Raw genomic sequence first — 27826 nt, 5'->3', positions numbered from 1 at the left:
ATGGAATACAATTAATAGACGAGTAACAAACCTTTCGAATTTTCAGATGCTGCTAACTGGGGCGTGAGAAAGGAAGGACTGAAAGTTGGATGGGAGAATGAAGGAAAGGGGTAAAAACTGAGCAAAGAGGAAGGAACTTGGCCCAGGGCTAGGAAGGCCAAAAGAGACGTATGGATTTAGGAAAGGAAGCAGGAGCGAGGATGAAATGGCAGAAGTAAAAAGCAGGGTCAGAGGTCTGGGTTGAAAGAACACAATTGGAGTAGAGTTGAAGGTGACAGAAGATGAGTCTAGGTTTACTAGGAGAAATAGAAAAAGTCTCTCGGGGACGCTGGCCTTAAGTCTCACAACCACCAGATAGGTATTTCAGAAAACAAGAGGTTCAGGACACATCTCTGAAAGGTCTGAGTTGCCTTATTCAGGTGTGACTGTAGTGGGGGAATAGGGAAATCTACCAGAGAAGTGGCTAGGGCTCAGAGTTATCCTAGGGGCAGCTGACGACAGGGGCAGAGCCAAGGGAACTGCTGGATCAGGAGGCCCACGAACAAAGCAGGGGCATAGCCGCCTGTCACTTCCCTGCCAGGAAGGAAGCCAGGTATATTACTATAACCAAGGCACACTGGGGTCTTTACTGTATGGAGAACTTGGCTCCTGCCCGCAATCCTACGGCTCGGCGTCACACACAGGAAGTAGGGCCTCTGGGCAACCAGAAATGGGAATGGGACTGAAGGAGATTCAGCCCACAAATATCCGACCACCAGCTTCCACCTCTGCAGTCTGCCACCCTGTGTCTGCTCAACGCATCACAGAAACAAGTTTTCAAGGTGAGTATACAGACGGCAGAGAAAAGTTGAACAATGAGGTCAGCATTCAAAAATGGGGTCAAATCGACAGCTGGGAAGGGGTGTAGAGACAGGTAGAATTTAGATCCTGAGCCTTTAATAACCACTACCTTCTCTCAGTGCTCTCTGTTTTTAGACTCTATATGAGAACACCTAGGGCTTCCCTGGTGGCGCCTGCCAATGCAGGGGACACGGGTTCGAGCCCTGGTCTGCGAAGATCCCACATGCCGTGCAGCAACTAAGCGCATGTGCCACAACGACGGAGCCTGCATTCTAGAGCCCGTGAGCCTCAACTACCGAAGCCCACGTGCCTACAGCCCATGCTCCGCAACAAGAGAAGCCACCGCGATGAGAAGCCCGCACACCGCAACCGAGAGTAGCCCCCGCTAGCCGCCAACTAGAGAAAGCCCGTGCACAGCAATGAGAGACCCAGTGCAGCCAAAAAAATAAATACGTAGAATAAATAAGTTCAAACAGTAAATAAATACATAAACATAAATTACAAAAAAAAAGAACACCTAATGCAGGTGGGAAGGTGGGAGGGCCACTGTAGAGGTCATCTATGCTACATGTACAAGAACCCCGAGAGCACACCAATCGGTACCACACTTTTCACTGCTGTAGCCGATCATTCCCCCTGTACTGCCACACTGTAGCACTCCCTTCCCTCATCTACTGCTATAGTCTCTTCGGAAGGTGTTTCCGAACTCTTGTTATCAGAGTGCCAGTTGAACTGTCCTCACTTCCTTCATTTATACCAGGATTGAAGACCTTGTGGTCCGAGATCCTGTCCAGAGAGCAAGCAGGCTAAGGCTCTGTCTTTGTTGATGTATTTCATCAGAAAGGGCTCTACCCCCTCTCCTAGTTCATGGTGTGAAGTGTTCTTGGCCTCTCGGGAAAGTGGGGAGAATGGAAAGGACCCTATATGAGAATGCTAGGCTCTGTAAAACATTTCAGGTTTTTAAAAATAAGACTCATTTTGTATTGGACTGACAACAGTCCTATGAAATACAAAGAAGGCCGAGAATCAGTGACAGGAAAGGATCACCAGTAAGAACTACAGCAGTCACCGCTTACCTCGTAGCATAGGGCACTGTCCGTGATCCTTAAGAAGAGTTAGTAGAAATGCCTTGCCCATCTTGCCCCTGAACCCCTTGAAAGGTACACGACTGCTGTGTTGGTGTTTAGGGGGAGCATCTCACTTACCAGGGACTGACTTCTCCCTTGATTCCTCTGTAGTGATGGAGACTTCCCCGCTGATGAAAAATTCCCTGGGATTGCAACCTCCAAGCCAGACAGCTTTCCTATGGAATGACAGAGAACTTGTCAAGGTGAAACACCAGTCTGCGGGAGAAAGGGAAGAAGAGAATGATGGAAATCGTTTCTGGGAAACTATTTTTACATTATGTGTTGTTTGTTCCCGGTAAATAAACTGAAATCTTCTTAACAGTACAACAAAATCTAAACCACTAAAGCCAACAATACAGGAGTATAACGTTCGACAAAAATTTCTTTGGCTGCGCAGCATGTGGGATCTTAGCTCCCCAACCAGGGATTGAACCCACGCCTGCTGCATTGGAAGCGCAGAGTCTTCACCACGGGACCACCGGGGAAGTCCCAGGACTATCACTTTTAAAGGAGAAGGTACAAACCCCTCGGTTCTATGAACTGGAGATTTTTAGTAAGAAGTCAATATATTTGTTGTTAGGCACATTTTATGTTAGGCTGTCTCCCTGCACAGGATGCAGGCGCCTTGAGAATGGAAGTCATATCCCTCTATAGTACGTCCCTCTTCTTTCTGCTTTGCAGTTTGCTGCTCCACTTGTTCAACCCCACCTAGTAATAACCTATACTTCCCTTGTTCCTGTTTTCCCATCTGGAAAACAGACAAAAGGCAACCAAACAACGCAAAGGTCTCAACAAATAAGGGATATCCAAAACCAGAGATGGCCAGAACTTCTGTACCCCTGATGAAATAGTCCTCATACAAAACCTGATAATCAAATTCCTTAATGCTAGGAATCACAGTGAAAAATAGTATCTGAACTGACTTCTGTCAGATGAGTGAGAACTAAGGTTAATTCAGTGTATCTGAAGCATAGAAAGTGAGGGCAAAAGTGGCACAAGATGGGACTAGAGAAGCAGAGAGGATTCTAGACCACGCAGAGTCTTAAAGGCCAACAGTGTGTTTTCTATTCTCAAAACAATGCTTGTGAGCGATGTTTATGAGCAACGTTCCAACTTGCTTTGAAGGTCTCTTGTGTGAAGAGTGGATTGGAAGGAAACAAGATATATGGACACCAGTTAGGACCTAATCGCAACAGACAGGCAAGTTCAGTATTAGGAAGTTGAGGAAGAGCTGGCTGACAGATTCCAAAGAAATTCAGGAGATGAACTGAAGCGGGCTTAATGGGGTAGGAGATGGAGGAAAGGAAGGTCTTAGGGAATTCAAGGGTTTACTGCACACATGAGCAAAGTCTCAAAATTAATCATTTGAACGTACAGAGGCGGATCTCCCAAATGACACCGGTTAGGAAGCAACGGTACGCCCTTTAGAATTCCTAGAGACAACACAAATCAACTGTTTCGATGGAAAATTCGGCGGGACTCTTGATTTCCATGGGAATACAGAGAAAAGAGACACTGATCTGGCTTGCAGGTATATTTAGGAAGCTGTTAGCCGGACATCACCTACTAGTATCATGTAAGTAGGCCGTCCGAAGTAGGAAGCTTAGGGGAAAAACCTGGAGGAAAACTTAAAAGCTTAAGCCACACCTCTACACTACACCACCTTTCACAATTTCTTCTCAGATAAGCATCATCCCCATCAGTGAAGAAACTCGTTCGTACCTCATAATAGGAAAAACAGGCCTAAAGATTCAATGTGTGTCTTGGGAGGTCCCATCTATGCGATATCTTCCTGGGACCAGAAAAGGCCCCAGGAAGATCCATCTCTGCACCCCTGAAAGCTTACCACCAAGGAAAATGACTAGGTCCATAGATTGCCTCCCTCAAACCAGCTTACCTCACACATAGATCATTAGCAACTCCGCCCTTACTCACATTATCACAGTCACAAGAGTGGTTAGGGAGAAAAGCACTAACCAGGGGAACTAAAACAGAGGCAATCCAGGCCAAGCTGGGCTGGTGGCAGATATCTTGCTCCTTACGCTCGGGTGCATAATGCGACTCACCACAGTGCCTTTTTCACAGACCCTTTTGAACGTTTCTCCACAGAATCCAACAGCTCAAGTTAGTTCATGACGCTTCAAGGTCAACAATCGTCAAGAGAAAAACATGCAATATGTCTTACAATGTTGGATTCCTTACAAACAGGACAAGGAGATAACCATGTAGACAAAACCAGAGCATTTGAAAACATCTGTATTCTACAAACACACCAGTGAATGCTATAAATAAGGTACTATGACATAAAACAAAATGAAAACTAGATGTGAGACTGTTCTCTTCAGTGTACAGACTTCATGGCAGTTGCTGCACACTATCTAGCTACTTAGATCTTTAACTCTCTGTTCTGTTAATACCAAATGAGGCCCAAGTGTGTCAACCTGTTTCCCACAGAAACCAAAAAGTCTACATGCATCTCTTTTCTCCTGTGCCCTTTCACCTTACCTGCTCCCAATTCTCCACCAACGTCCTCCTCTTTCTCTAATTATTCTCCTCTTCATTTTGCTTGGCCTTGCCCCCAAGCATGCAAGACAGAGAGTCCTAGAGGTCCAAGATTCTAGAGTGGCTGTTTGCAAGGCGGAGGAGATTACAGTAACTGCCACACTGTATATACTTCTGTGCAAAGAAAAAGGGACAGTGTTCAGAATGTCTCTCACATATAACAAGAGCTGGAGATGGCAGGATACCTGTGTGGCCCAAGGAACTAGAGCTAGCAAATTATGGGCCAAACAATTGCAACCAAAGGCTGGAAGAGGAAAGGTCTGCAACCAGCTCTGTCTCCTAGCTCTCTGGTATTTGCTGCCAACGGGCAGAGTCTATTTCGTGAAGCATCAAGCACTGAAAAGAAGACTCCTGCTGCTGGAAGGTGACAGGAAGTAACGTCCAATGCAAGATCAAGGCTTGTCCTCGAAGCAATGCCCATAATGGAAGAAAAAAAAAAAAGAGAAAGCGGAAGAGAAACGTTAAGTCGCAAGTCCAACCTGGCCCCCAGCCTAGCCCAGCCCAAGGAAGGTAGGAGTCAAGGAGAAGAAACTAAAAGAGAAGAGCCTTGGACCACAACATTCTCCACAAGGTACACTCAAGAAACTTCACCCTACTCTTGAACCAAGTTACAAAGAGAGCTTCTTAATCCCTACTTTGGCTCCTTAAAAGCTGCTATCAGTTCACTCATTAGACACATATGATTTCAGAACAACTGTAATAGTTCAAACTAGATGGCTCTTTCCTTCCTAAGGATTATTAATTAAAGAAGATCTATATAGCTCTAAGTATATGATACATAAAATAGAATACTCTGTAGAATATAAGTAACTCTTAGTTCAGTGTATTAATGAACGTCTGTAAGAAATGTGGCAATGATTTCCCTAATGGAAGAGCCTGGGGGAGGTAAATCTGTCTTCTAGGATTTCCTCCCCAGAGCTCAGAAACTCAGGTGTTGTTTTAGCTCTCCTACACTCTCTTCACCCAAGCCCGCCTTCCTGTTGGGGATCGGACCTCCCTATTGGCTCTCTCATACCTTTCAACTGCCTGCTTTGTGACATCACTCTCCTACCAAACCTACTACCACTTGGTAGAGTCTTGGGGTTTCCGTGGAGCTGTTTGGACCAGTAACCAGTGACCTCTGTACTGGACACGTGCGCCGTTCAGCTGCAGCCACTCGGACATCCTCTAGTGTTGTCTCCTCATCCCTTGTACCTGCAGTGGATGCTTCCTCTTCTCTGACCATGTCAGGTAAGAAAAGAAACTTTGGAAAGTTTTGCGTTCGATTTCTTTTGCCCCTAAATTGAGTAAGTAGGAGATTCAAAATAGCATGGAATAATGAGGGAAAGTATTGAACTACAAGTCTGGAGGCCTAATTTCAGTTTTGACTTTGACGTTTACTATCTGTGTGACTTTGGACAAATCACTGGCTGTCTCACAAAGCCTGTTGCTTTCCTTAACTGTTACGTTAGGATACCACGTTGGGTTGATCACTCTGATCCCCTTCTTTTCCAGTATTGAGCCTTAAAGGGTACCCATGTAGAAAACGAAATCAGACACTTCTCAAGAGTGTTTCAACAGAAACATAGAAAAGCCAGGGGACATAGAAAACTAGCAATATATACCAAGATGTTTCATCTCTAATGGTCTCCCTCCACTAGGATTTCGACTAGTTGAAAAGAGAGAATAGGGAGAGAGGATGGAGAGTACTGGGCTCTACAGGGAGGCACAGAGTCGAGCGTAAGGAAGTTTAGGATGGTTTTCATTAGCACAGGCCAACAGGCACCAAGAGATGGGAGAAAATGTAAGAATGAAGAGGGAAAGCATAGAGGAGCTCTCAAGAAAAACGGAGTTTGCAATGGAATGCTGATGGGAACCAAAGATTTTCAATTAAAGCAGAAACAGCACAGAGGGAAACCTGCTCAGAGCAGGGCAAAACCAAGTTGATGGTAGCAAACCCTTACATTAACAGACTAAGAAGGAAAGTAAGGCCAGAACAGGGGATCACCAGGAAAGGCAGCTTATCAGAAAAGTCATACTCCGTTTTCTTTCTTTTATTGCCTCTCTGAATACAGTTGGCCACTTGACAGTTTTGAATATAAACATTTTAGAAATACGTTTTAGAAATGATGCCTCCTATAAACAAGCAACCACAGTGGTTATCTAGGGGGCTGCTTTTCAGTGTTTTATTCTTTCTAATTTTTAAACTAGGTAGACATTTCACCAATTCAACATTTTAAGTGATATCTTCTAAATTGAATCAGAAGGACTATTTTCCTTGGTGTGATATGTAGGTTCTAAGGCAAGGCTGCTTTTCATTTTTACAGTTATTTCCTTCCTAACACAGAGAGCACATTGATCAACAGCCATCGTTCGCTTGTAGAGCTTAGCTACCGAAGAAGAAGAAGAAAAAGTCAAGCCCCACATCTCTAATTCCCCCCCCCCACTTAGGGAATTCCCTGGCGGTCCAGTGCTTAGGACTCGGTGCTTTCACGGCCAGGGCCACGCGGCGCGGCCAAAGAAACAAAACAAACAAACATCCACGTTTATCGAAAACCATATTGTGGAGTCCTGTGGATTTTCTTACATTTGAAAATCTTTTTTAATTGGATTCTAGGCATGATGGTTTTTTGAGGTTTTGGGATGCCATCTTCTTGGATGCTGAAGATGATTCTAATCTAAGTTCTAGGATAAATCCAAAAACCTTCCTGATACATTTTAAGCTTCCTTTCTGCTTATTATATAAGCTATATTCATTGAAATATATATTTCTCCTAGGCTTAATACCTCTTACTTGCTGGGTAAAAATATGAAGGAGCACAATAATGAAACTCTTTTACACTTATTATTTTGCTGTCTGCTTCGTACCGGTTTTCATTGAAATACTTGTCTATATGTGTTGTGGCTACCTATACATGCACATTTATTGCATTCTGTTGCTTGTTATGCATTTTTTACTGACATACCTTCTCTGTCTGTATGCATTGGCTAGGAATTCATTCACCTCTATCACCTCCATCGTGTTTTCTGGTTAATAGTATTCACTAAAATAGAGTGGGCAAAATTCACTTTCATAATATTGCATGGATAGTACAGAATGCCATTTGTTAGTAAATTCATTAGGCTTCGATACTTGCCACATACCCCAGTTTTCATTAATATCTATGGATTTCTTTTTCGTTAACGTAATATGCTTGTCATGATTTTTCTTTGTCTTTCTAGAACTTATTGTATCTTCCTCCATATAAATCATACGCAATAGATCAGCTTATTCATCTATTAATTATTACTGCTATTATTATTGGTGGTGGTGTTGTAACCACTTTATAGGTGAGGAATCTGAAGTAATCAGATAACTTTTCCCTTTCCAAAAGCACTTAAGAAATCCACTTTCGGGTAATCATTTTGAGGTAGGATGAGAAACCAGGCTTGAAGAGGGCAAAAATGACTCTTTCAATTCACCAGTTGGACTGAGCTGTACGTCACCTCTAGGTAATAGCGTGGGAACTGCACAAGCAAAGGGAGACACTGAAGACGACCATGGTAATAGCCGTACTGTTTTCTAATGGACAAAAAAAATGCCTATATTATAAGTTCTATTTCTCCTGCTTTCTGGCAGTATCATGCTCAGAGTGGAGTCCTGGCAAGGAAGTCAGGATACTTAGGTTCTGAAACCTGGTAATGATACTAACATAATGAGAGAACTTGAACAAGTCAACCCGACCTCTCTGAGCCTCAGTTTCCTTACTCACGAAATGAGACTGAGAACATCGAAGTTCTCTAAGGGCCTCCTAGTTCTAAAATGCTTCCAGTCTAGGAAATAGCATAGAAGTCAATACGAGTGCAGGCTGAAGGGAAAGACAGGGCAGGGAGAAGGTTGCTTCCAGCCTAGAGAACAATCTCTGAACCACACCACTTGGCTCTTCTGCCCGTCTGTGCCCAAGATGGGAGCACAGGCAGTTAATAGAGAAGAGTGGAAAACTGCTCAGTCCTTACAGCCATCATTAACTGTCTGATTTTGGGTTTCTCAGGAAGTAGTGATAGTAGAGGTGTCCTGATAGCAAGAACCTTCAGATGATGCCGTTCCTCAAACGTAGTGAGAATTTCTCAACCTCCCTGAGTTTTTCATGACCCTCTTGTTCTTACAGAAAATTTCCAACATCCATCTCTACTTGGAACTCTAAATTCTCTGCAGCATTCTCCTCCTGTGGTGAGCAATGCAACTTCCCTAACACGAAGTGTCTGCAACTTCTCCAGAGTCTCTGCCCCTGCCGTCAGTTCGGCATCGGCTACCGGTACCCCTTTCCAGACACTCATGGGTAGTGCCTACCTTTACCAACATTCTAGCACGACTATGTTATCTGGAGTTACTGACCACAGCCAGATCTCCACTTCAGCTGCTTCCTATCCAGGTGTTCTTGAGTGGGACATCACAGCAAGCACTGAAAAGAATTCTTCTTCACTCGGAGACTTTACTCTGGCACTCACTGACCGCCACACAGCTGCCTCCTCCATGTTTCTGGCAGCCCAGTATGATAAAACTTCAGACGCCAAGAACATGGTCCCTCTACATCCATCGCTTTCTGCCAGCCTTGCTCAGGGAACACCATCTCAGATTCCAAATCAGGGGCAGAGCCGCCTGCCACTTCCCTGCCAGGAAGGAAGCCAGGTATATTACTACAACCAAGGCACACTGGAGTCTTTACTGTATGGAGAACTTGGCTCCTGCCCGCAATCCTACGGCTCGGCGTCATACACAGGAAGTCGGGCCTCTGGGCAACCAGAAATGGGAATGGGACTGAAGGAGATTCAGCCCACAAATATCCGACCACCAGCTTCCACCTCTGCAGTCTGCCACCCTGTGTCTGCTCAACGCATCACAGAAACAAGTTTTCAAGGTGAGTATAACAAACGCCAGAGAAAGTTGAAGAATGAGGTCGGCACTCAAAAATGGGGTCAAATCGACAGCTGGGAAGGGGTGTAGAGGCAGGTAGAATTTAGATCCTGAGCCTTTAATAACCACTACCTTCGCTCAGTGCCCTCTGTTTTTAGACTCTCTATGAGAACACCTAGGGCTTCCCTGGTGGCACCGTGGTTAAGAATCCGCCTGCCAATGCAATGCGGGGGACACGGGTTCGAGCCCTGGTCTGCGAAGATCCCACATGCCGTGCAGCAACTAAGCGCATGTGCCACAACGACGGAGCCTGCATTCTAGAGCCCGTGAGCCTCAACTACCGAAGCCCACGTGCCTACAGCCCATGCTCCGCAACAAAGAGAAGCCACCGCGATGAGAAGCCCGCACACCGCAACCAAGAGTAGCCCCCGCTAGCCGCCAACTAGAGAAAGCCCGTGCACAGCAATGAGAGACCCAGTGCAGCCAAAAAAATAAATACGTAGAATAAATAAGTTCAAACAGTAAATAAATACATAAACATAAATTACAAAAAAAAGAACACCTAATGCAGGTGGGAAGGTGGGAGGGCCACTGTAGAGGTCATCTATGCTACATGTACAAGAACCCCGAGAGCACACCAATCGGTACCACACTTTTCACTGCTGTAGCCGATCGTTCCCCCTGTACTGCCACACTGTAGCACTCCCTTCCCTCATCTACTGCTATAGTCTCTTCGGAAGGTGTTTCAGAACTCTTGTTATGAGAGTGCCAGTTGAACTGTCCTCACTTCCTTCATTTATACCAGGATTGAAGACCTTGTGGTCCGAGATCCTGTCCAGAGAGCAAGCAGGCTAAGACTCTGTCTTTGTTGATGTATTTCATCAGCAAGGGCTCTACCCCCTCTCCTAGTTCATGGTGTGACGTGTTCTTGGCCTCTCGGGAAAGTGGGGAGAATGGAAAGGACCCTATATGAGAATGCTAGGCTTTGTAAAACATTTCAGGTTTTTAAAAATAAGACTCATTTTGTATTCGACTTATAAACAGTCCTATGAAATACAAAGCGAGCCGAGAATCAGCGACAGGAAAGGCTCACCAGTAAGAATTACAACAGTCACCGCTTACCTCGTAGCATAGGGCACTGTCCGTGATCCTTAAGAAGAGTTAGTAGAAATGCCTTGCCCATCTTGCCCCTGAACCCCTTGAAAGGTACACGACTGCTGTGTTGGTGTTTAGGGGGAGCATCTCACTTACCAGGGACTGACTTCTCCCTTGATCCCTTTGTAGGGATGGAGACCTCCCCCCTGGTGATGAAAAATTCCCTGGGATTGCAACCTCCAAGCCAGACGTTTTGTGTGACACAAAGTCAAGAACTCCCCAAGTCCTGCAGTAGCAGAAACAGCCACATACTTGAGAGTAACCCACCATCTGAACTTGGGGACATTTCAGTGACAGCTCCAGTCCAGAGTGCCAGGCGTCTCCTGGCCCTGCCTCCAGCTCCAAGCCAGGGACAAATAGAGAGTAAGCACGTGGATGATATCAAAACCAAGCTTTCAAAGCCTCTGGATGCCTACCAGATCCCAACAGAGAACCAAGATCCTCCACTACTCCCTTTAGGAATCCCTGATATTCACCAGCCGCTGGCCTGCACCGATCCCCTCAGCCAAGAGGAGCAGCCTGGTTCTGAAAATGCTGATCTGGGAGAGAACAGCCGGAGTCGTCAGGACCTAGGGACACTTGAAAATGGGATTGAACCTAGCAGTGGTCTTGCAGACATTACTACACTGGCGGAGGATATTCACCTTCCCCAGCTCTTTAATCCTTTGAAAGATCTTGATCAATCCCAAGGTCCCAACGTGATCAAAGCTAAAGACACCAGAGCCATTAAGGTGAATCAGGTGCAGGAAAAGCCAAGTGTCATAAAGGTTCCCTCTGATCAACCCAGGAAGAACAAACAGAAAGCCTCTGAGCCTATCAGTGGCGCTCCCAAGGCCAAAATCCAGCCAAAGAATCCAGAGTGCCTGTTAGGGGGAGAAGTGGTTACATGCCACGCTGCAGTCAGTGACAGGGCTCCTGTGAACACGGCCAAGCACTCTCAAGGCAAACCTCAGAAAGCTGCATCCAGAAAGATCAGCAAAACTAAGAGCCACGGGCAGGAAAAGACCAAAAGGACCAGAGGGAGAAACAAGGCTGAGGAGAACAAGCAGTCAGGGAACAAAGTCAAGGCAGAAGAGAAGCCAGCAATCCCCCACACGAAGCGAAAGGAACACCAAACTGAGCTTCTCCAACAGAGCTTTCAAAAGCCTCGAACCTCCCTTGGCGTGCGCATGCTGGAGTCTGTGAAGGTTCTTCATGCGCTGGGGAAGAAGAATGAGACGAAAACTGGGCTCTCTTCCTGTCGGCTCTTGGGAAAGTCAAGCAACCCCAAAGACCCCCAGCCACCCCCAGCTATCCAGCCATGGCGGCATACCCCACGTGAGGGGAAGGGTCCTGAGAAAACGCAAGTCCAAGCCCAGAAACCAGACAGCAGTGCTGAAACAGAGTGTCCGTCTCCAGCCCAGTATGAGCGGCCTCCTCCTGGGAAGGTCAAGTTGATACCTCTGCCTTTTTCTGCCTGGGACAAGCCTCAAGCTCGACCCGCTCCTCGGAGGCCACAGTCTCTGGCCTCACATCGGCCTGCTGGGGCTTACCGTGCCCAGCCTGGTTCTACTGACTCAGCTCAACCTGCTGCAGCCAATTCATCCCAGCCAGCTCCTGCCTCTTTGCCAGGCCCCGCCAAACCAGCTCAGCCAACTGTGACCAACCCAACCCAACCGGCTTGGCCCAACCATACCCAGCCTCGTGTCCCTCAGTCTGCTGCTCCTAGGCCTGCACCCTCCAAAACTTCATCTGGCGCTCCTCTCCAGCGGGAGCCTGTTCCCCCTGCTGTGAATAAGCGCCAGTCCCCACCCAAGCTCCAAACCCAATTTCTACTCCAAGACTTCAGCAAGCAACGAGTTCCATGGAGGGAACCCAACGTGCCTGAGCCAGTCATGTCAAAGCCCATCGAACAAGAGCAGAGGCCAGAGCGAGAGGCCATGAAGAGGCGGGCTCAACAACAACGGGAGAATGCTGCCAGATACACCTCTTCGGGCAAGCTGCAATTTTTCACCGAGAGGGAAAACGAAATGGAAATTGCCGACTACTACGGATACGTCAAGTGAGAGCTGCTAGGATTCTTGGTGCCACCTTGGCTACCAGCTGTTCTTCCATACACAGGTAAGACAGGTATAGAACTGAATAAGTAAATGGAATACAATTAATAGACGAGTAACAAACCTTTCGAATTTTCAGATGCTGCTAACTGGGGCGTGAGAAAGGAAGGACTGAAAGTTGGATGGGAGAATGAAGGAAAGGGGTAAAAACTGAGCAAAGAGGAAGGAACTTGGCCCAGGGCTAGGAAGGCCAAAAGAGACGTATGGATTTAGGAAAGGAAGCAGGAGCGAGGATGAAATGGCAGAAGTAAAAAGCAGGGTCAGAGGTCTGGGTTGAAAGAACACAATTGGAGTAGAGTTGAAGGTGACAGAAGATGAGTCTAGGTTTACTAGGAGAAATAGAAAAAGTCTCTCGGGGACGCTGGCCTTAAGTCTCACAACCACCAGATAGGTATTTCAGAAAACAAGAGGTTCAGGACACATCTCTGAAAGGTCTGAGTTGCCTTATTCAGGTGTGACTGTAGTGGGGGAATAGGGAAATCTACCAGAGAAGTGGCTAGGGCTCAGAGTTATCCTAGGGGCAGCTGACGACAGGGGCAGAGCCAAGGGAACTGCTGGATCAGGAGGCCCACGAACAAAGCAGGGGCATAGCCGCCTGTCACTTCCCTGCCAGGAAGGAAGCCAGGTATATTACTATAACCAAGGCACACTGGGGTCTTTACTGTATGGAGAACTTGGCTCCTGCCCGCAATCCTACGGCTCGGCGTCACACACAGGAAGTAGGGCCTCTGGGCAACCAGAAATGGGAATGGGACTGAAGGAGATTCAGCCCACAAATATCCGACCACCAGCTTCCACCTCTGCAGTCTGCCACCCTGTGTCTGCTCAACGCATCACAGAAACAAGTTTTCAAGGTGAGTATACAGACGGCAGAGAAAAGTTGAACAATGAGGTCAGCATTCAAAAATGGGGTCAAATCGACAGCTGGGAAGGGGTGTAGAGACAGGTAGAATTTAGATCCTGAGCCTTTAATAACCACTACCTTCTCTCAGTGCTCTCTGTTTTTAGACTCTATATGAGAACACCTAGGGCTTCCCTGGTGGCGCCTGCCAATGCAGGGGACACGGGTTCGAGCCCTGGTCTGCGAAGATCCCACATGCCGTGCAGCAACTAAGCGCATGTGCCACAACGACGGAGCCTGCATTCTAGAGCCCGTGAGCCTCAACTACCGAAGCCCACGTGCCTACAGCCCATGCTCCGCAACAAGAGAAGCCACCGCGATGAGATGCCCGCACACCGCAACCGAGAGTAGCCCCCGCTAGCCGCCAACTAGAGAAAGCCCGTGCACAGCAATGAGAGACCCAGTGCAGCCAAAAAAATAAATACGTAGAATAAATAAGTTCAAACAGTAAATAAATACATAAACATAAATTACAAAAAAAAAGAACACCTAATGCAGGTGGGAAGGTGGGAGGGCCACTGTAGAGGTCATCTATGCTACATGTACAAGAACCCCGAGAGCACACCAATCGGTACCACACTTTTCACTGCTGTAGCCGATCATTCCCCCTGTACTGCCACACTGTAGCACTCCCTTCCCTCATCTACTGCTATAGTCTCTTTGGAAGGTGTTTCCGAACTCTTGTTATCAGAGTGCCAGTTGAACTGTCCTCACTTCCTTCATTTATACCAGGATTGAAGACCTTGTGGTCCGAGATCCTGTCCAGAGAGCAAGCAGGCTAAGGCTCTGTCTTTGTTGATGTATTTCATCAGAAAGGGCTCTACCCCCTCTCCTAGTTCATGGTGTGAAGTGTTCTTGGCCTCTCGGGAAAGTGGGGAGAATGGAAAGGACCCTATATGAGAATGCTAGGCTCTGTAAAACATTTCAGGTTTTTAAAAATAAGACTCATTTTGTATTGGACTGACAACAGTCTTATGAAATACAAAGAAGGCCGAGAATCAGTGACAGGAAAGGATCACCAGTAAGAACTACAGCAGTCACCGCTTACCTCGTAGCATAGGGCACTGTCCGTGATCCTTAAGAAGAGTTAGTAGAAATGCCTTGCCCATCTTGCCCCTGAACCCCTTGAAAGGTACACGACTGCTGTGTTGGTGTTTAGGGGGAGCATCTCACTTACCAGGGACTGACTTCTCCCTTGATTCCTCTGTAGTGATGGAGACTTCCCCGCTGATGAAAAATTCCCTGGGATTGCAACCTCCAAGCCAGACAGCTTTCCTATGGAATGACAGAGAACTTGTCAAGGTGAAACACCAGTCTGCGGGAGAAAGGGAGGAAGAGAATGATGGAAATCGTTTCTGGGAAACTATTTTTACATTATGTGTTGTTTGTTCCCGGTAAATAAACTGAAATCTTCTTAACAGTACAACAAAATCTAAACCACTAAAGCCAACAATACAGGAGTATAACGTTCGACAAAAATTTCTTTGGCTGCGCAGCATGTGGGATCTTAGCTCCCCAACCAGGGATTGAACCCACGCCTGCTGCATTGGAAGCGCAGAGTCTTCACCACGGGACCACCGGGGAAGTCCCAGGACTATCACTTTTAAAGGAGAAGGTACAAACCCCTCGGTTCTATGAACTGGAGATTTTTAGTAAGAAGTCAATATATTTGTTGTTAGGCACATTTTATGTTAGGCTGTCTCCCTGCACAGGATGCAGGCGCCTTGAGAATGGAAGTCATATCCCTCTATAGTACGTCCCTCTTCTTTCTGCTTTGCAGTTTGCTGCTCCACTTGTTCAACCCCACCTAGTAATAACCTATACTTCCCTTGTTCCTGTTTTCCCATCTGGAAAACAGACAAAAGGCAACCAAACAACGCAAAGGTCTCAACAAATAAGGGATATCCAAAACCAGAGATGGCCAGAACTTCTGTACCCCTGATGAAATAGTCCTCATACAAAACCTGATAATCAAATTCCTTAATGCTAGGAATCACAGTGAAAAATAGTATCTGAACTGACTTCTGTCAGATGAGTGAGAACTAAGGTTAATTCAGTGTATCTGAAGCATAGAAAGTGAGGGCAAAAGTGGCACAAGATGGGGCTAGAGAAGCAGAGAGGATTCTAGACCACGCAGAGTCTTAAAGGCCAACAGTGTGTTTTCTATTCTCAAAACAATGCTTGTGAGCGATGTTTATGAGCAACGTTCCAACTTGCTTTGAAGGTCTCTTGTGTGAAGAGTGGATTGGAAGGAAACAAGATATATGGACACCAGTTAGGACCTAATCGCAACAGACAGGCAAGTTCAGTATTAGGAAGTTGAGGAAGAGCTGGCTGACAGATTCCAAAGAAATTCAGGAGATGAACTGAAGCGGGCTTAATGGGGTAGGAGATGGAGGAAAGGAAGGTCTTAGGGAATTCAAGGGTTTACTGCACACATGAGCAAAGTCTCAAAATTAATCATTTGAACGTACAGAGGCGGATCTCCCAAATGACACCGGTTAGGAAGCAACGGTACGCCCTTTAGAATTCCTAGAGACAACACAAATCAACTGTTTCGATGGAAAATTCGGCGGGACTCTTGATTTCCATGGGAATACAGAGAAAAGAGACACTGATCTGGCTTGCAGGTATATTTAGGAAGCTGTTAGCCGGACATCACCTACTAGTATCATGTAAGTAGGCCGTCCGAAGTAGGAAGCTTAGGGGAAAAACCTGGAGGAAAACTTAAAAGCTTAAGCCACACCTCTACACTACACCACCTTTCACAATTTCTTCTCAGATAAGCATCATCCCCATCAGTGAAGAAACTCGTTCGTACCTCATAATAGGAAAAACAGGCCTAAAGATTCAATGTGTGTCTTGGGAGGTCCCATCTATGCGATATCTTCCTGGGACCAGAAAAGGCCCCAGGAAGATCCATCTCTGCACCCCTGAAAGCTTACCACCAAGGAAAATGACTAGGTCCATAGATTTCCTCCCTCAAACCAGCTTACCTCACACATAGATCATTAGCAACTCCGCCCTTACTCACATTATCACAGTCACAAGAGTGGTTAGGGAGAAAAGCACTAACCAGGGGAACTAAAACAGAGGCAATCCAGGCCAAGCTGGGCTGGTGGCAGATATCTTGCTCCTTACGCTCGGGTGCATAATGCGACTCACCACAGTGCCTTTTTCACAGACCCTTTTGAACGTTTCTCCACAGAATCCAACAGCTCAAGTTAGTTCATGACGCTTCAAGGTCAACAATCGTCAAGAGAAAAACATGCAATATGTCTTACAATGTTGGATTCCTTACAAACAGGACAAGGAGATAACCATGTAGACAAAACCAGAGCATTTGAAAACATCTGTATTCTACAAACACACCAGTGAATGCTATAAATAAGGTACTATGACATAAAACAAAATGAAAACTAGATGTGAGACTCTTCTCTTCAGTGTACAGACTTCATGGCAGTTGCTGCACACTATCTAGCTACTTAGATCTTTAACTCTCTGTTCTGTTAATACCAAATGAGGCCCAAGTGTGTCAACCTGTTTCCCACAGAAACCAAAAAGTCTACATGCATCTCTTTTCTCCTGTGCCCTTTCACCTTACCTGCTCCCAATTCTCCACCAACGTCCTCCTCTTTCTCTAATTATTCTCCTCTTCATTTTGCTTGGCCTTGCCCCCAAGCATGCAAGACAGAGAGTCCTAGAGGTCCAAGATTCTAGAGTGGCTGTTTGCAAGGCGGAGGAGATTACAGTAACTGCCACACTGTATATACTTCTGTGCAAAGAAAAAGGGACAGTGTTCAGAATGTCTCTCACATATAACAAGAGCTGGAGATGGCAGGATACCTGTGTGGCCCAAGGAACTAGAGCTAGCAAATTATGGGCCAAACAATTGCAACCAAAGGCTGGAAGAGGAAAGGTCTGCAACCAGCTCTGTCTCCTAGCTCTCTGGTATTTGCTGCCAACGGGCAGAGTCTATTTCGTGAAGCATCAAGCACTGAAAAGAAGACTCCTGCTGCTGGAAGTTGACAGGAAGTAACGTCCAATGCAAGATCAAGGCTTGTCCTCGAAGCAATGCCCATAATGGAAGAAAAAAAAAAAAGAGAAAGCGGAAGAGAAACGTTAAGTCGCAAGTCCAACCTGGCCCCCAGCCTAGCCCAGCCCAAGGAAGGTAGGAGTCAAGGAGAAGAAACTAAAAGAGAAGAGCCTTGGACCACAACATTCTCCACAAGGTACACTCAACAAACTTCACCCTACTCTTGAACCAAGTTACAAAAAGAGCTTCTTAATCCCTACTTTGGCTCCTTAAAAGCTGCTATCAGTTCACTCATTAGACACATATGATTTCAGAACAACTGTAATAGTTCAAACTAGATGGCTCTTTCCTTCCTAAGGATTATTAATTAAAGAAGATCTATATAGCTCTAAGTATATGATACATAAAATAGAATACTCTGTAGAATATAAGTAACTCTTAGTTCAGTGTATTAATGAACGTCTGTAAGAAATGTTGCAATGATTTCCCTAATGGAAGAGCCTGGGGGAGGTAAATCTGTCTTCTAGGATTTCCTCCCCAGAGCTCAGAAACTCAGGTGTTGTTTTAGCTCTCCTACACTCTCTTCACCCAAGCCCGCCTTCCTGTTGGGGATCGGACCTCCCTATTGGCTCTCTCATACCTTTCAACTGCCTGCTTTGTGACATCACTCTCCTACCAAACCTACTACCACTTGGTAGAGCCTTGGGGTTTCCGTGGAGCTGTTTGGACCAGTAACCAGTGACCTCTGTACTGGACACGTGCGCCGTTCAGCTGCAGCCACTCGGACATCCTCTAGTGTTGTCTCCTCATCCCTTGTACCTGCAGTGGATGCTTCCTCTTCTCTGACCATGTCAGGTAAGAAAAGAAACTTTGGAAAGTTTTGCGTTCGATTTCTTTTGCCCCTAAATTGAGTAAGTAGGAGATTCAAAATAGCATGGAATAATGAGGGAAAGTATTGAACTACAAGTCTGGAGACCTAATTTCAGTTTTGACTTTGACGTTTACTATCTGTGTGACTTTGGACAAATCACTGGCTGTCTCACAAAGCCTGTTGCTTTCCTTAACTGTTACGTTAGGATACCACGTTGGGTTGATCACTCTGATCCCCTTCTTTTCCAGTATTGAGCCTTAAAGGGTACCCATGTAGAAAACGAAATCAGACACTTCTCAAGAGTGTTTCAACAGAAACATAGAAAAGCCAGGGGACATAGAAAACTAGCAATATATACCAAGATGTTTCATCTCTAATGGTCTCCCTCCACTAGGATTTCGACTAGTTGAAAAGAGAGAATAGGGAGAGAGGATGGAGAGTACTGGGCTCTACAGGGAGGCACAGAGTCGAGCGTAAGGAAGTTTAGGATGGTTTTCATTAGCACAGGCCAACAGGCACCAAGAGATGGGAGAAAATGTAAGAATGAAGAGGGAAAGCATAGAGGAGCTCTCAAGAAAAACGGAGTTTGCAATGGAATGCTGATGGGAACCAAAGATTTTCAATTAAAGCAGAAACAGCACAGAGGGAAACCTGCTCAGAGCAGGGCAAAACCAAGTTGATGGTAGCAAACCCTTACATTAACAGACTAAGAAGGAAAGTAAGGCCAGAACAGGGGATCACCAGGAAAGGCAGCTTATCAGAAAAGTCATACTCCGTTTTCTTTCTTTTATTGCCTCTCTGAATACAGTTGGCCACTTGACAGTTTTGAATATAAACATTTTAGAAATACGTTTTAGAAATGATGCCTCCTATAAACAAGCAACCACAGTGGTTATCTAGGGGGCTGCTTTTCAGTGTTTTATTCTTTCTAATTTTTAAACTAGGTAGACATTTCACCAATTCAACATTTTAAGTGATATCTTCTAAATTGAATCAGAAGGACTATTTTCCTTGGTGTGCTATGTAGGTTCTAAGGCAAGGCTGCTTTTCATTTTTACAGTTATTTCCTTCCTAACACAGAGAGCACATTGATCAACAGCCATCGTTCGCTTGTAGAGCTTAGCTACCGAAGAAGAAGAAGAAAAAGTCAAGCCCCACATCTCTAATTCCCCCCCCCACTTAGGGAATTCCCTGGCGGTCCAGTGCTTAGGACTCGGTGCTTTCACGGCCAGGGCCACGCGGCGCGGCCAAAGAAACAAAACAAACAAACATCCACGTTTATCGAAAACCATATTGTGGAGTCCTGTGGATTTTCTTACATTTGAAAATCTTTTTTAATTGGATTCTAGGCATGATGGTTTTTTGAGGTTTTGGGATGCCATCTTCTTGGATGCTGAAGATGATTCTAATCTAAGTTCTAGGATAAATCCAAAAACCTTCCTGATACATTTTAAGCTTCCTTTCTGCTTATTATATAAGCTATATTCATTGAAATATATATTTCTCCTAGGCTTAATACCTCTTACTTGCTGGGTAAAAATATGAAGGAGCACAATAATGAAACTCTTTTACACTTATTATTTTGCTGTCTGCTTCGTACCGGTTTTCATTGAAATACTTGTCTATATGTGTTGTGGCTACCTATACATGCACATTTATTGCATTCTGTTGCTTGTTATGCATTTTTTACTGACATACCTTCTCTGTCTGTATGCATTGGCTAGGAATTCATTCACCTCTATCACCTCCATCGTGTCTTCTGGTTAATAGTATTCACTAAAATAGAGTGGGCAAAATTCACTTTCATAATATTGCATGGATAGTACAGAATGCCATTTGTTAGTAAATTCATTAGGCTTCGATACTTGCCACATACCCCAGTTTTCATTAATATCTATGGATTTCTTTTTCGTTAACGTAATATGCTTGTCATGATTTTTCTTTGTCTTTCTAGAACTTATTGTATCTTCCTCCATATAAATCATACGCAACAGATCAGCTTATTCATCTATTAATTATTACTGCTATTATTATTGGTGGTGGTGTTATAACCACTTTATAGGTGAGGAATCTGAAGTAATCAGATAACTTTTCCCTTTCCAAAAGCACTTAAGAAATCCACTTTCGGGTAATCATTTTGAGGTAGGATGAGAAACCAGGCTTGAAGAGGGCAAAAATGACTCTTTCAATTCACCAGTTGGACTGAGCTGTACGTCACCTCTAGGTAATAGCGTGGGAACTGCACAAGCAAAGGGAGACACTGAAGACGACCATGGTAATAGCCGTACTGTTTTCTAATGGACAAAAAAAATGCCTATATTATAAGTTCTATTTCTCCTGCTTTCTGGCAGTATCATGCTCAGAGTGGAGTCCTGGCAAGGAAGTCAGGATACTTAGGTTCTGAAACCTGGTAATGATACTAACATAATGAGAGAACTTGAACAAGTCAACCCGACCTCTCTGAGCCTCAGTTTCCTTACTCACGAAATGAGACTGAGAACATCGAAGTTCTCTAAGGGCCTCCTAGTTCTAAAATGCTTCCAGTCTAGGAAATAGCATAGAAGTCAATACGAGTGCAGGCTGAAGGGAAAGACAGGGCAGGGAGAAGGTTGCTTCCAGCCTAGAGAACAATCTCTGAACCACACCACTTGGCTCTTCTGCCCGTCTGTGCCCAAGATGGGAGCACAGGCAGTTAATAGAGAAGAGTGGAAAACTGCTCAGTCCTTACAGCCATCATTAACTGTCTGATTTTGGGTTTCTCAGGAAGTAGTGATAGTAGAGGTGTCCTGATAGCAAGAACCTTCAGATGATGCCGTTCCTCAAACGTAGTGAGAATTTCTCAACCTCCCTGAGTTTTTCATGACCCTCTTGTTCTTACAGAAAATTTCCAACATCCATCTCTACTTGGAACTCTAAATTCTCTGCAGCATTCTCCTCCTGTGGTGAGCAATGCAACTTCCCTAACACGAAGTGTCTGCAACTTCTCCAGAGTCTCTGCCCCTGCCGTCAGTTCGGCATCGGCTACTGGTACCCCTTTCCAGACACTCATGGGTAGTGCCTACCTTTACCAACATTCTAGCACGACTATGTTATCTGGAGTTACTGACCACAGCCAGATCTCCACTTCAGCTGCTTCCTATCCAGGTGTTCTTGAGTGGGACATCACAGCAAGCACTGAAAAGAATTCTTCTTCACTCGGAGACTTTACTCTGGCACTCACTGACCGCCACACAGCTGCCTCCTCCATGTTTCTGGCAGCCCAGTATGATAAAACTTCAGACGCCAAGAACATGGTCCCTCTACATCCATCGCTTTCTGCCAGCCTTGCTCAGGGAACACCATCTCAGATTCCAAATCAGGGGCAGAGCCGCCTGCCACTTCCCTGCCAGGAAGGGAGCCAGGTATATTACTATAACCAAGGCACACTGGGGTCTTTACTGTATGGAGAACTTGGCTCCTGCCCGCAATCCTACGGCTCGGCGTCATACACAGGAAGTCGGGCCTCTGGGCAACCAGAAATGGGAATGGGACTGAAGGAGATTCAGCCCACAAATATCCGACCACCAGCTTCCACCTCTGCAGTCTGCCACCCTGTGTCTGCTCAACGCATCACAGAAACAAGTTTTCAAGGTGAGTATAACAAACGCCAGAGAAAGTTGAAGAATGAGGTCGGCACTCAAAAATGGGGTCAAATCGACAGCTGGGAAGGGGTGTAGAGGCAGGTAGAATTTAGATCCTGAGCCTTTAATAACCACTACCTTCGCTCAGTGCCCTCTGTTTTTAGACTCTCTATGAGAACACCTAGGGCTTCCCTGGTGGCGCCGTGGTTAAGAATCCGCCTGCCAATGCAATGCGGGGGACACGGGTTCGAGCCCTGGTCTGCGAAGATCCCACATGCCGTGCAGCAACTAAGCGCATGTGCCACAACGACGGAGCCTGCATTCTAGAGCCCGTGAGCCTCAACTACCGAAGCCCACGTGCCTACAGCCCATGCTCCGCAACAAAGAGAAGCCACCGCGATGAGAAGCCCGCACACCGCAACCAAGAGTAGCCCCCGCTAGCCGCCAACTAGAGAAAGCCCGTGCACAGCAATGAGAGACCCAGTGCAGCCAAAAAAATAAATACGTAGAATAAATAAGTTCAAACAGTAAATAAATACATAAACATAAATTACAAAAAAAAGAACACCTAATGCAGGTGGGAAGGTGGGAGGGCCACTGTAGAGGTCATCTATGCTACATGTACAAGAACCCCGAGAGCACACCAATCGGTACCACACTTTTCACTGCTGTAGCCGATCGTTCCCCCTGTACTGCCACACTGTAGCACTCCCTTCCCTCATCTACTGCTATAGTCTCTTCGGAAGGTGTTTCAGAACTCTTGTTATGAGAGTGCCAGTTGAACTGTCCTCACTTCCTTCATTTATACCAGGATTGAAGACCTTGTGGTCCGAGATCCTGTCCAGAGAGCAAGCAGGCTAAGACTCTGTCTTTGTTGATGTATTTCATCAGCAAGGGCTCTACCCCCTCTCCTAGTTCATGGTGTGACGTGTTCTTGGCCTCTCGGGAAAGTGGGGAGAATGGAAAGGACCCTATATGAGAATGCTAGGCTTTGTAAAACATTTCAGGTTTTTAAAAATAAGACTCATTTTGTATTGGACTTATAACAGTCCTATGAAATACAAAGCGAGCCGAGAATCAGCGACAGGAAAGGCTCACCAGTAAGAATTACAACAGTCACCGCTTACCTCGTAGCATAGGGCACTGTCCATGATCCTTAAGAAGAGTTAGTAGAAATGCCTTGCCCATCTTGCCCCTGAACCCCTTGAAAGGTACACGACTGCTGTGTTGGTGTTTAGGGGGAGCATCTCACTTACCAGGGACTGACTTCTCCCTTGATCCCTTTGTAGGGATGGAGACCTCCCCCCTGGTGATGAAAAATTCCCTGGGATTGCAACCTCCAAGCCAGACGTTTTGTGTGACACAAAGTCAAGAACTCCCCAAGTCCTGCAGTAGCAGAAACAGCCACATACTTGAGAGTAACCCACCATCTGAACTTGGGGACATTTCAGTGACAGCTCCAGTCCAGAGTGCCAGGCGTCTCCTGGCCCTGCCTCCAGCTCCAAGCCAGGGACAAATAGAGAGTAAGCACGTGGATGATATCAAAACCAAGCTTTCAAAGCCTCTGGATGCCTACCAGATCCCAACAGAGAACCAAGATCCTCCACTACTCCCTTTAGGAATCCCTGATATTCACCAGCCGCTGGCCTGCACCGATCCCCTCAGCCAAGAGGAGCAGCCTGGTTCTGAAAATGCTGATCTGGGAGAGAACAGCCGGAGTCGTCAGGACCTAGGGACACTTGAAAATGGGATTGAACCTAGCAGTGGTCTTGCAGACATTACTACACTGGCGGAGGATATTCACCTTCCCCAGCTCTTTAATCCTTTGAAAGATCTTGATCAATCCCAAGGTCCCAACGTGATCAAAGCTAAAGACACCAGAGCCATTAAGGTGAATCAGGTGCAGGAAAAGCCAAGTGTCATAAAGGTTCCCTCTGATCAACCCAGGAAGAACAAACAGAAAGCCTCTGAGCCTATCAGTGGCGCTCCCAAGGCCAAAATCCAGCCAAAGAATCCAGAGTGCCTGTTAGGGGGAGAAGTGGTTATATGCCACGCTGCAGTCAGTGACAGGGCTCCTGTGAACACGGCCAAGCACTCTCAAGGCAAACCTCAGAAAGCTGCATCCAGAAAGATCAGCAAAACTAAGAGCCACGGGCAGGAAAAGACCAAAAGGACCAGAGGGAGAAACAAGGCTGAGGAGAACAAGCAGTCAGGGAACAAAGTCAAGGCAGAAGAGAAGCCAGCAATCCCCCACACGAAGCGAAAGGAACACCAAACTGAGCTTCTCCAACAGAGCTTTCAAAAGCCTCGAACCTCCCTTGGCGTGCGCATGCTGGAGTCTGTGAAGGTTCTTCATGCGCTGGGGAAGAAGAATGAGACGAAAACTGGGCTCTCTTCCTGTCGGCTCTTGGGAAAGTCAAGCAACCCCAAAGACCCCCAGCCACCCCCAGCTATCCAGCCATGGCGGCATACCCCACGTGAGGGGAAGGGTCCTGAGAAAACGCAAGTCCAAGCCCAGAAACCAGACAGCAGTGCTGAAACAGAGTGTCCGTCTCCAGCCCAGTATGAGCGGCCTCCTCCTGGGAAGGTCAAGTTGATACCTCTGCCTTTTTCTGCCTGGGACAAGCCTCAAGCTCGACCCGCTCCTCGGAGGCCACAGTCTCTGGCCTCACATCGGCCTGCTGGGGCTTACCGTGCCCAGCCTGGTTCTACTGACTCAGCTCAACCTGCTGCAGCCAATTCATCCCAGCCAGCTCCTGCCTCTTTGCCAGGCCCCGCCAAACCAGCTCAGCCAACTGTGACCAACCCAACCCAACCGGCTTGGCCCAACCATACCCAGCCTCGTGTCCCTCAGTCTGCTGCTCCTAGGCCTGCACCCTCCAAAACTTCATCTGGCGCTCCTCTCCAGCGGGAGCCTGTTCCCCCTGCTGTGAATAAGCGCCAGTCCCCACCCAAGCTCCAAACCCACTTTCTACTCCAAGACTTCAGCAAGCAACGAGTTCCATGGAGGGAACCCAACGTGCCTGAGCCAGTCATGTCAAAGCCCATCGAACAAGAGCAGAGGCCAGAGCGAGAGGCCATGAAGAGGCGGGCTCAACAACAACGGGAGAATGCTGCCAGATACACCTCTTCGGGCAAGCTGCAATTTTTCACCGAGAGGGAAAACGAAATGGAAATTGCCGACTACTACGGATACGTCAAGTGAGAGCTGCTAGGATTCTTGGTGCCACCTTGGCTACCAGCTGTTCTTCCATACACAGGTAAGACAGGTATAGAACTGAATAAGTAAATGGAATACAATTAATAGACGAGTAACAAACCTTTCGAATTTTCAGATGCTGCTAACTGGGGCGTGAGAAAGGAAGGACTGAAAGTTGGATGGGAGAATGAAGGAAAGGGGTAAAAACTGAGCAAAGAGGAAGGAACTTGGCCCAGGGCTAGGAAGGCCAAAAGAGACGTATGGATTTAGGAAAGGAAGCAGGAGCGAGGATGAAATGGCAGAAGTAAAAAGCAGGGTCAGAGGTCTGGGTTGAAAGAACACAATTGGAGTAGAGTTGAAGGTGACAGAAGATGAGTCTAGGTTTACTAGGAGAAATAGAAAAAGTCTCTCGGGGACGCTGGCCTTAAGTCTCACAACCACCAGATAGGTATTTCAGAAAACAAGAGGTTCAGGACACATCTCTGAAAGGTCTGAGTTGCCTTATTCAGGTGTGACTGTAGTGGGGGAATAGGGAAATCTACCAGAGAAGTGGCTAGGGCTCAGAGTTATCCTAGGGGCAGCTGACGACAGGGGCAGAGCCAAGGGAACTGCTGGATCAGGAGGCCCACGAACAAAGCAGGGGCATAGCCGCCTGTCACTTCCCTGCCAGGAAGGAAGCCAGGTATATTACTATAACCAAGGCACACTGGGGTCTTTACTGTATGGAGAACTTGGCTCCTGCCCGCAATCCTACGGCTCGGCGTCACACACAGGAAGTAGGGCCTCTGGGCAACCAGAAATGGGAATGGGACTGAAGGAGATTCAGCCCACAAATATCCGACCACCAGCTTCCACCTCTGCAGTCTGCCACCCTGTGTCTGCTCAACGCATCACAGAAACAAGTTTTCAAGGTGAGTATACAGACGGCAGAGAAAAGTTGAACAATGAGGTCAGCATTCAAAAATGGGGTCAAATCGACAGCTGGGAAGGGGTGTAGAGACAGGTAGAATTTAGATCCTGAGCCTTTAATAACCACTACCTTCTCTCAGTGCTCTCTGTTTTTAGACTCTATATGAGAACACCTAGGGCTTCCCTGGTGGCGCCTGCCAATGCAGGGGACACGGGTTCGAGCCCTGGTCTGCGAAGATCCCACATGCCGTGCAGCAACTAAGCGCATGTGCCACAACGACGGAGCCTGCATTCTAGAGCCCGTGAGCCTCAACTACCGAAGCCCACGTGCCTACAGCCCATGCTCCGCAACAAGAGAAGCCACCGCGATGAGATGCCCGCACACCGCAACCGAGAGTAGCCCCCGCTAGCCGCCAACTAGAGAAAGCCCGTGCACAGCAATGAGAGACCCAGTGCAGCCAAAAAAATAAATACGTAGAATAAATAAGTTCAAACAGTAAATAAATACATAAACATAAATTACAAAAAAAAAGAACACCTAATGCAGGTGGGAAGGTGGGAGGGCCACTGTAGAGGTCATCTATGCTACATGTACAAGAACCCCGAGAGCACACCAATCGGTACCACACTTTTCACTGCTGCAGCCGATCATTCCCCCTGTACTGCCACACTGTAGCACTCCCTTCCCTCATCTACTGCTATAGTCTCTTCGGAAGGTGTTTCCGAACTCTTGTTATCAGAGTGCCAGTTGAACTGTCCTCACTTCCTTCATTTATACCAGGATTGAAGACCTTGTGGTCCGAGATCCTGTCCAGAGAGCAAGCAGGCTAAGGCTCTGTCTTTGTTGATGTATTTCATCAGAAAGGGCTCTACCCCCTCTCCTAGTTCATGGTGTGAAGTGTTCTTGGCCTCTCGGGAAAGTGGGGAGAATGGAAAGGACCCTATATGAGAATGCTAGGCTCTGTAAAACATTTCAGGTTTTTAAAAATAAGACTCATTTTGTATTGGACTGACAACAGTCCTATGAAATACAAAGAAGGCCGAGAATCAGTGACAGGAAAGGATCACCAGTAAGAACTACAGCAGTCACCGCTTACCTCGTAGCATAGGGCACTGTCCGTGATCCTTAAGAAGAGTTAGTAGAAATGCCTTGCCCATCTTGCCCCTGAACCCCTTGAAAGGTACACGACTGCTGTGTTGGTGTTTAGGGGGAGCATCTCACTTACCAGAGACTGACTTCTCCCTTGATTCCTCTGTAGTGATGGAGACTTCCCCGCTGATGAAAAATTCCCTGGGATTGCAACCTCCAAGCCAGACAGCTTTCCTATGGAATGACAGAGAACTTGTCAAGGTGAAACACCAGTCTGCGGGAGAAAGGGAGGAAGAGAATGATGGAAATCGTTTCTGGGAAACTATTTTTACATTATGTGTTGTTTGTTCCCGGTAAATAAACTGAAATCTTCTTAACAGTACAACAAAATCTAAACCACTAAAGCCAACAATACAGGAGTATAACGTTCGACAAAAATTTCTTTGGCTGCGCAGCATGTGGGATCTTAGCTCCCCAACCAGGGATTGAACCCACGCCTGCTGCATTGGAAGCGCAGAGTCTTCACCACGGGACCACCGGGGAAGTC

The 27826-nt window shown here is 46.5% G+C and overlaps 1 long non-coding RNA gene across 1 annotated transcript; it reads right to left on the bottom strand.

The window, feature by feature from the left end:
* Positions 1–1982: 1982 nt before the first annotated feature.
* On the bottom strand, positions 1983–27548 carry LOC309621710. The gene is made up of 3 exons (XR_014240200.1): positions 27416–27548; positions 14732–14869; positions 1983–2143 (listed from the first exon to the last, which is right to left on the bottom strand). It is a non-coding gene; the product is annotated as an uncharacterized lncRNA (long non-coding RNA).
* Between the last annotated feature and the right edge of the window lie 278 nt (positions 27549–27826).

Source organism: Balaenoptera borealis (genome assembly GCF_965194805.1).
Source record: "Balaenoptera borealis genome assembly, contig: HAP1_SCAFFOLD_923, whole genome shotgun sequence".
Lineage (NCBI taxonomy): Eukaryota > Metazoa > Chordata > Mammalia > Artiodactyla > Balaenopteridae > Balaenoptera > Balaenoptera borealis.
The sequence above is the reverse complement of the archived record's forward strand: the minus strand, read 5'-3'. Positions and strand labels throughout refer to the sequence as shown.